At 39.2% G+C, this 10,451-nt stretch overlaps 1 long non-coding RNA gene across 1 annotated transcript in view; it reads left to right on the forward strand.

The window, feature by feature from the left end:
• LOC146379481 (uncharacterized) overlaps positions 1-10,220 on the forward strand; it is a 70,483-nt gene extending 60,263 nt beyond the window's left edge. The window contains exons 3-6 of the long non-coding RNA XR_014801437.1: positions 5,887-6,014; positions 6,971-7,031; positions 9,277-9,395; positions 9,869-10,220. This is a non-coding gene — a long non-coding RNA (uncharacterized LOC146379481). The remainder of the gene's footprint in view (positions 1-5,886; positions 6,015-6,970; positions 7,032-9,276; positions 9,396-9,868) is intronic.
• Positions 10,221-10,451: the final 231 nt, after the last annotated feature.

Here is a 10,451-nt window from a genome sequence, read left to right on the forward strand (position 1 = left end):
CCATTGGCCTCAGGTGCTCACTGAGAAGACTGCAAGGGCTTTGGCATGATAGATGAAGAGTTTTCTGACTGCAGTTTTCCAAAAAGTAAAATTTAGTACATGATTGTGAGACTTTCAAGACAGATAAACAGGAAGTCAGAGGCCTAAAATACAAACACACACAGGCCCTGATTAAGAATAAGATATTTATCTTCTGTGTCAATTCTTGTGGTAATATGAAAAACACATGAAAAGTGTAGCTGCAAGCGGCGATCAGGGGGTTTAAGCCCATATGGGAATGTTAATAATTTAAGGCTGTCAGGGGTCAAGAGCTACATGGGAATGCTGGGAATGCTGAGAGCAGAGTTTCTGGCAATCGTAGACATAATGACATGGAAACTATCCACAAAAGAAAGGTTGCTGTTGTTATTATTATTATTGATATGTTTATCCTATTTCACATCATTGTTGTGATGGATCCGCTGCTACCTTCCTGTTTTAGGAGTAAATCCTGTATGTGATGTATTTCAGTAGGCGGGCTTTGCGTGCACGACATGTTTGTCCAGGAGTGTATAAATCTACTTTGAGTTATTTTAAGACACACCCAAACTTACAGGCCAGTAGTGCACCAAGACATTTGACTCTAGATTTAGACAGTGTGTTTTTATTGTATGTTAATGCCAAAGTAGTAGTTTTTTGGGTTTTTTTTTAAAATACAAAGGCAGCACGATAGAGTCATTGTTAAAGGGATCTCATTTCTTTCTTCTTCTTTTTTTTTTTTTAACTTTTATACTCTCAGTACTTTTTCTTAAAAAATATTAATCTGAGGATAAAACCATCTGTGGTTTCATGGCTAAATGTCAGTTCTTTTTTGCTTGGACTAACGGTTAAAGTCCATATTCTCCGAGCTGCAGACATTGATGTGGTTGCACGGTACATTTCTCAAAGTGTTTGGTGTTGATTGATTAAAAAGTTAAACCGTGTCACAGGAAATTTAATGTCTCGCCACATTAAAAGTCCATCACTGACAGAAGCTGATGTCAGCTTTGGGCAGAAACTAGCCAAGTTTGACAGGAACTTGGCTAGTTTCTGTCACTGACCTGTGACTGTCTGCTATTTTGTTGGTAAAAACCATCCATTTTTGCTGACTTTTTTTTAACCCCTTTGCCTTCAGAAGTGCAGTAATTAATCACAGATAGCACAGATTCAACAAGGTGCTGGAAACATTCATCAGAGACTTTCATCCATATTGAGACGATGGCATCACACAGTTGCTGCAGGTGTTTTGGATGCACATTGATGATGTCAGTCTCCTGTTCAACCACATTCCAAAGGTGCTGTATTGAACGAGATCTGGTGACTGCGGAGGCCATTTGAGTACCGTGAACTCACTGTCGTGTTCAAGAAATCAGTTTGAGACTATCTGAGTTTTGTGACATCCTGTGTTATCCTGCTGGAAGGAGCTAACAGAAGATGGAATAAAGGGATGGACATGGGCAGGAGCAACAGTCAGGTAGGCTTTGGAGTTTAAATGATGCTGAGTTAGTATTACCCAAATCATTACACCACTGCAGCAGCCTGAACTGTTGATACAAGGCTGGATGAATCCATGCTTTCATGTTGCTTATGCCAAATTATGACCTTGTCGTAGCAGAATGAAGAAAACAAGCAGATTCCAAACAGAATTGTCCCATCTGGCCAGTTGGATTTGAACCCAGGGCTTTTTTTTTGCTGTGATGTGATTGTACTAACCACCAGATGTATCCTCTTTAATATAAATAAAGAGTACACAATGCATTTTTATTTAATAAAATAGTGTCAGTGTATCTGAATATTCAGTGTGTATCTCATCTCCTACATTGACACATTTCCTGTTTGGCTCTGATCACTAGCCATCTCTGGCCATCACAGGTCAGAGCTAACTTTTATTTACTTCTGCCTGTGTAAATGAGCGCAATAGAAACGCCCATGCCAGCATTGCTTTATTTATCTTTAGAAGTTTTCCCAGTGAATAATTTGAAAAAACACATATGCAATCTTTTCCTCACCGAACATGGAGACCTCCTATTAAAAAGACCTCACTGGTATGATGAACAATGGGTATCTTCTATTGGTAAGCACCATTAAGTGGTTGCATGAGGCCAAATCAATCAACAATTTTCCAAAAGACAGCACTCTTAAAAGACTATATATAAATGATATGTGGAGCAAAGCAGGAAGTTTGGTGACATAGCTCCAGAGCCAAAAAGCCTGTGCAGGAATATGGAGGTCAGTGGAGTGGCCAACGCTATTTTGCACTTTAATGCAGCGGGCTGTTTTTTTTTTATACCTATTTTAAACCGATTGTCAGCATTACTTCCTTTAGCACAGATCATTGCATTAATCTTGCTAACTCTTGCTAAGTGCTTATTTTAATCCAAACCATTACCATCACCCAAACCCCACCGAGTTCTTTCCATTTCAGACCTCATCATAGGATTTTCATCTTATCAAAGGCTTATCTTTTTATTTTTAACATGGGAAATATATGTGACCGAATGCGTGTTTACCTCTGGCATAGCTCCTGCTGCCGGTGTCTGCTATTTTTAGATTGGTTAGCTCATTTGAGAGCAGCAGTAACAAAACTGTATTCTCCTTTCCTTCTTTTCTTAAATCTCTTTCAGTCACTCAGGCCCACATAACTTCCCTTATACACACACCCCTGCGCACACACACACACACACACACACATACAGCACCATGCAGCTTGACAAGATCTGAGGCCAGATATTTGATTTACACCAGCAAGGTCAAAGAGAATGCATTAGGACCTTTTGCCAGAGAGGCGCAGGGAACAGGCAAGAGTTATAAAGTGGTCAGATGGATGCTGACACATGGCCCTTCATAACAATCAGTAGAAGAGTTAGTTGCACTGGCCCTGACCTCCTCCTCACTAGCACTGTGATCTATACTCTCCAGCCCCCAGCTCCTATACACCACGCCCTGCCAAACATACCAACTCCCAGGTCCTGCCTGCAAGAATCTGGCTAAAAGTTAATCTTAATGTTCTTAGTCTTCACATTTTTTTTTCATAGTGAATTTTTAGCACTTTTTGCAAGCTAAAGGTGTTTTCTCTACTTCTAATAATTGCTGTCAACTAACACTGGTCAATATACCGGACACATTCAAAGTCACAGCTCTTTTAATATGTGCTATAACTTGGCTGTGAAGAGCCAAGGCTGAGTAACTCCCTTTTTAATGTGTTATCTGAAGATCTTTGGGGTTTTTATGTCTGTCGTTACAGCTCTTTATCTTTGTTTGAGCTTATTACATAGTGAAAGGATCCTTTAGGTCCATAAAATAGTAAAAAAAAATACCTTTGTTTGGTCAGATAAAGTTTTTGCAAACCATCATATATTAAGACAGTCACACACTTTTTAAGTTTAATGTTTACACGTGTACAAAATATTACATAGATTTCTGTTTTTGTGATATGAAGCCTGTTTGCTTTTTGGAAAGATACATACATGCAACATAGCATTTGGATTATGTGTGATTAAAAAAAATCAAAACGTGATTTTAGGAACGTGCAAATTAAAAGACAAACTCTTTGTTTATTGTGTTTTTGTTTCTCCATCTTTGCTCCCACTTCCCTCAATAGCCCCCATACCCAATCAGAGTGATTGAGTGTTATTGGTATTTTGATTGATGCTTTAAAAATCACTTTGCCAACAAGATGGCACATATATTATAATATGATCTATTTATCACAACTTATCACAACTATCTTAGCTTTAGGGTTGTGGCGATAATTTCTCAATCACCCAGTTAACTCTAATGCAATCTGGAAATACTGAGTGATATCCAGAGGGAGAAAACTTAAACCAAACAATTTGAAAATAGAAAATTAATCTCTACATGGGCGAAAACGGTAAGTTTAAAGCATAAAATGATGAACAAAACAAGAATAATAGTTAATAGTGCTCGTAGAAACCAGTGCAAAGTCGAAATGTATATTTCATCCAGCTGCTGCATTCTCCATTTTCATCTTGTTCTTTCTCAATATTTGGACTAAAATATATGAAAATTGTGATGCTGCAATAAGTGCTACAAAAACAAACTTGCACTAGATAAAGCATCAATTATGTACTCCTCAGGTATGTTAAGAAGTGGCTGATGTTTAATGTTTTACTGCTGTTTAATTGTGTCATTATATTGCAGCCTTCTTGATTTCTTCCTCTTCTTCTTGCAGTGATTTATGGTAGCTGATTTGAGAGTTACCTCCAGCAGCTCTCCAACTTGCTGAAGCAACTTCTAAAATTTGCACAAAGCAATTAAGTACATAATCTGCTTTTCATTTGCAGTTTTTTCTTTAAATCTGCCCTAAATTCTGGTGGAAAACCAGCTCGTAATTCACTAACGGTTCAATTATATACAAAAATTTAAATAAAATAATTAGTGGATGCTCTGCAGAACGTAATAACCTGGTCTATGACAGCAGTCTCCTTCATGACCTCTCTCCTATCTAGGCCTCTCTCCCAATGTTTACATCACTTTTTTATAAGTCTGGGATGACATTCACAGACCTACTACAGCCCAAGTTCTGTACATACATACACACATACACTTAGGCAGTTGTGTCTGGACAGCGTCAGGCAACACTTCAAAGTGCAGGATCCCCCTTTTTACAAGCCATATTAGGCTCACATCAAAGCGTGCTCCGCACTTCAGACCAGAGTTTTCTGGTCAGACGAACATCTCTGCTGCACAGTGCAGTGATGAAGCACTGCAACGCAGCGCGTCACGTCTGACCCGAAATCAGACGTGCATGCAGATAATATGGCACGGACTCAAACCAACGTACATATATGACATATTGGCATTTGAGCTATTGCTATTGTTTTATGAGCTTTAGCTGTGTAAAACATTAACAACTGAAGGAATCTAAGTTTTAATGTCGTGCTTGTTGGGAGTGTGTTTGCTCACGGCATCAGTTACCATGACAAGACTAGTGACAGGGCGAAACCGTCTGAAATGGCAAATTCCTTTCATTAATTTATATTTCAGTGCTTTTTTCCATGTGTACAGTGTGCCAGAAAACCATGAAGTAAATTCAGAGCAATCTTCTTTTCCCTCCTCCTCCTCCTCCTCCTCCTGTCGGTAATCTCCTGATGAAATGCACTTCAAAGTGTCACGTAAAGCTTTTGCTTAGCCGTTGTTGCTTTAGTGTGTTTCACGCTTGGATTCTCATGCAGTGCATGGTCCTGGTGAAACGCTGGATGCGTCATTAGAGAGAATGCCGTTGTCAGAGCTTTGAGAAACGTGCTTGCAGCCTACATTAGGTCAGTCCAACTGTAGTCACCAAATAAATAATGAGGGTCATTACGTAAAATAATGTTGACAAAGGGTGACTATCTGTCTTTTTGACAACAGCCGAGTCCTTTGATAAACACTGCAGCACCCATGACTTCTTAGAGATACTGTAGGCTTTGTTCAAAAAAGATTTTTCCCCACTTGAGCATCGGTCTCATTTCAGGTAAAAGCTGATCATAACTTTAAGTGTTGTAAATGGTTGAATAGCAAGGCCACTGTGCAAGAGTTTATTCAGTTGTTTTTGCCTTTACTGTACAGGCATTCGTGTCATTTGCCCAGTTTTAACTTCTCTTCCCTGAATTTTCATATTTGTCACTAAATCTTCTTGTAGACGTCTCCCTTCAACTGCTATATACTTTGTTTTGGACTAAGGCATATTTTAAAGAGTGCATCAGTGGATATTTTCACTTGGCACGAAATGACAGTGAACTTTCTCTAAAGTAAAAGATGTCAAACAGCATTTTTCTTTTTTGCTTTTCACTCACCACTCCTCGCCCCACCAAACAGAACATGTCGTCCACCTATTCATCTACATTTGTTTACTCTTTGTTTCAGACCCAGCTTGTTTTTCCAATGAATGCATTTTAAAGGGAAACTCCCTTCCAAGAAGTTTACTTTGTGCAACCGTACCACCAGGCTTGATGCAAAAGTCCCATAATTCATCCGTTCCTCTCCGTCACAAGGTAGCTGCCACTTACCCACTCACCCCACCCCTCCTCTACCTCTGCACTTGTCTCTGCACAGGTCACCATCCGCAGACAAGACACTTTCGTACTGTTGTGTACTCCTTGTTTATGATGCAGAAAATGTTCCCAACATGCAACATAACAGATATAAATACTAATAAATACTCCTACTACTTCTAATCAAAGTGGTATCTCAGTAAGGAGCTTGTTTTGTTTTTTTTAAATTACTACAGAGTATTACAATTGTTCTGCCATTTTTCAGCAGTTTTTCTTAAAATATCTACTTTACAGATCAATATTTTTGCAAATTACTGCACTGGCAAAAATTAAACCATTGAGTGGTGTTTGAATTATGCTATTTGACAATACAACCACTTACAACCAATTAGGTGCAAAGTCATCTATGGCACTGAGTTCAAATTCTGAGACCGGGAACGAAGCACATTAACTTCAAAGTAAAAGTTGTGCCTTTTGAAACGTGTTGGCTGCAGCAGAAAGGCACAGTTTTTCCTTTGAAGATGAACATTTTCTGTCTTCCATGCAAACTGGAGGTGACCAAAGCAAGCAAAAGAAAGTTTTCGGTGCAGGACACCTTTTTGGGACCACTTTTACCCACAGACTGGCAGCAACAGTTCAGAAACTGGTTGGCAAACACGCATTATTCCCTCCCAGTGGTTGACAGATGGTTGCCGACTGGTATGTATTTTGCTGTCAGGGAAGAGCACTGACACTGATTGAAAGGGGGGCCATTAGGGGGGCAAAATATTCACAAAGGCATTATCTTTTTACATCCTTCAAGAGGAAAAAAACTCCCTAACATTGTTCAGTACAACTCTGGCCTTGTATTAAAGGGTAAGCAAATGTTTTTGATGCAGGGAACACAAACACTCCCCATTTTTACATCTACGTGCTTTCTTCTACCTCTTCTTCTTCTTCTTTGTCTGTGTGTACAGAATGAGTCACTCCAAGGTGTTTTCAGTGCAGACCAGGCAGAAACTCCTATTCATCAAACAGGTATGTGTGTGTTGTCTTTGCTCACAGAAAGGATGCAGGGAGGGGGGAAAAAGGCTAGTGAGTTATTTTAGCAGTGTTTGGGCTTCCCTCCAAGCCTTCATACCATCCCCGGCCATCCTATCTCCTACATATGAGGCCTGGGGCTGGTGGGGGGGCGCAGAATCGGATTAACACAAAGTCCTCTAATGGAGCTCGAGGTGGACAGACACTGAACACACCAACAAAATTTAAAGATCACCACTTAAGCTTTAGGTACTTACTTAGATACTCAGGTAGTCTGGCTCCTGGTGTTCAGCAGTGTGGTCTGTGTATTCTGATGGATAAATGGTAGTTGTTAAAAATGGAAATGTAAAATTCTATAAAAACTTGCCATTATAGCAAGCTATGGCAGGCTCCCTTATATTAATTAAAGTGATTTATTTTCTGACCTTTGATTTAAGTTACAATTAGCTCAAGTCCCAATCTGATGCAGAATTCTGTCATTTCTGTTTCATTTCATTTCCTAACTCAGATATAGAGGCAGTACTTTCTTCTCCGATATTCATTTCTGAAAGTTTTGCATGCCATAAATGTTAAAGCACTCATCGACCAACTTCCTCAAACCACATCACTCCTGGTAAACTGTGAGGAAATCATCATCACCTTCTGTTTGAACAGGGATTTATATCTTCTAAAAAGGACACAGAGGTAAAACGAGATAGGCCACATTGACCAAATACTCCCAGATTCATTCACCCAAACTATCTTTAAGTCATTGAGCATTAACAAGGATCTAATGGGCTAATTGCCATTAGTAACGGTTGTTATCAGTAGGGCTTAGGCGGCCTATCGCCCAGTATGTAGCTTGTGCACATGTGCATGTGTGTTCCTCGCCCTCAGGAGAGGCTCTTGGGTAATCCAGTGTTGACCAGAGGGCTTCGTGGTCCATTACAGGTCACGGCTTGAGACGGAGGGTAAACAAATTCCTAACTAACGAGGGAGGAGGAGGGAGGAGGAGGGAGGAGGCCGGCCTTCACACCCTCCTTCTCCTCCTCCTCATCCCCCATGATGACATGACCCTGCTTGTGTCACAAAGGCAAATCCAGACTTAAATTACTGCTACAGTGGCTGTTGCATAACGGCAATATAATTTATTAAATTTTTTGAGTGCATATATTAGTTTAGACGAGCTAAACTTACAAAATTACTGAATAACAAACTAATGAGGCACTAAATACATCAAGCATAATATCAAACATGCAGAAATCTGGAGAAAATGTTAATAAAATTAATTAATGTTGGGGTTTTTTGTTGGTTTGTTGGATGTATTGTCACCCTCATTAAACTCCTGGAATTTTTTCTGCCTTATTAAGTAAAATTTGGAATAATTGCGTGTATTTTGTTATTTTGCTTTTTTGTAGATCTTCTTGGCAAATTGCTCAGCTACTGCACATTATTAATAAAAAAATCCAAAGGAATGAAGCCGATGCAAACTGTCTAAAACAAATACACGCACTGAAGAAATCCCTTCTCTCTTTAATTACAAGTTGAATAACATTAGAAATCTCAGAATATGCACAAAACCTTTTAATAGCTGCTCTCTCAGTCTTCTAACCAGTGACATGTGATGAGTAGCTGGCACTCGGCAGCAGCAGCAGTACAAAGAGCACTTTCTTACACAGCTCTGGACTCATGCACAGACCTGTAAGTGCTTACTGCGCTCTTTTAGACCACATTTACAGAGGATCAGAGAGAACATTTAACTATTTGTGGAGCAAATGCCACCTAAAGAATCTCTAAACAGGGCTAAAGTTGAACGAATATAGGCTCAGTCTGTGAAGTTTTGATCTGCGCTACTGAAGAGTTAAAAGTGTAATCTATTGTTTTGTGACTCTTTTTTTTTTAACCTTGTTTAGACAGTCAATTAAGGTAAAGACACAAATTTACAGTAAACTGTAATTTTTAGGTACTTTCCAGAAACCATGATTGGTAAATTCATGACTTGTAATAAAGTGAAACAATGAATAAAAAGGGTTTGTTAAATACACAAAACTCTCTTTAGCGGTCATATAGTCTGCTCAGGATCAGACATGTTGGTTTTACTTTAACTGTATTAGAAATAAACCACCACATAAGTAGGTATTTTGTTTATCTAGACTTTGAACCTATTGTTGTTTTTAATATTCTTTAACATCTAATTTATTATCTCAATTAATCAGTAAGTCCTTTAAATTCCAATATGATGATCCATCCATCTTTTTGCCAGGTATCTGGGTCCGGGTCTTTGAGGCAGATCTAAGCAAAGATGCCCAGACCTCCCACTCCCCAGCCAGGGCACCAAGATACTAACTGGAAAACATCACCTAGGAGGCAGCAAGATGCCTAGTGAGATGCCTTTACCACTTTAACTGAGTTTTTTTAATCTGAAGGTCCTTTCAAATGACCAAGCTCTTCACCCTATCTCTGTTATGACCTCATTATTTGAGTCTCTATCCACAGGTTGCTGTAAGTTTAGTGGTTAAGGTGCATTTTCCAAAAACCCAAATCGTCAAATAAAGAAAGATAAAATGTGTATTATGGTTATTTAGAGTCAAAGGCATTTACACCGAATGCCTTTCACTGTTGTTATTTAGACCACATTGAAAAGGGAATCAGCAACATATTTATGTACTGAAAAACTTATTTTTTGTGTGTGTTTGCATTATCTTACTGTGAAAACATTACACGGGAGAGAAATTTGGCCTCTTGGCGGCAAACTCAGCTATCAGGAGGTGAACTTTGCAGAAACCTTTCAGTGTGAATTGAAAATGCTCTCAAGCCTGTTCTGCACACAAGCTGACACTTCCTCTTTTCCTCAGCTTCACCCCTGGTTTACACAAGCAGCTGCTGACAGTGGATTGCTTCCTCCACGCTAAAATGCAGATCAGATAAGGACAACAGTCCCGCTCTCACTAAGACTTTCGAAAACACTAACTCACAAATCCATCCTCTCAGACATTGACAGCAGTGGGAAGAGGCAGTGTTGCACAACAATCTGCCATTTCATCATCTTTAACGCATGATGTGCCGTTACAACATGGCAGTATCCCATCAGTAAGCAGCGATGATACAAACTGATTTGGTAACGTTGTGTTCAAGGAAGTTAAGCAAATAAGTTTGTTAATGATGAGTTCCCTTTTTAGAAATAAAATGAGTTACAGTTACAAAATACATGATTGATGTGTTTTTGTGTGTTTGTGTCTAACTAATCCACAGTAAGAGATGCATCAGTGCTCTTTATTCTTGGACTCTTCCATTAGAGTAGCTTTGTATGATACATGATTTAAAATAATCCTTATTATTCCTGTCACCCCCTCAACTCATCGTCTGTATGAAATGATCCCTTATCATATCCTCTACCTCTACCAACATTCTTCTGATTGGCTGCCCCTAACGAATAAA

The sequence above is a fragment of the Perissodus microlepis genome, chromosome 10 (assembly GCF_051167445.1).
Source record: "Perissodus microlepis isolate ML-2025 ecotype Zambia chromosome 10, ASM5116744v1, whole genome shotgun sequence".
NCBI lineage: Eukaryota > Metazoa > Chordata > Actinopteri > Cichliformes > Cichlidae > Perissodus > Perissodus microlepis.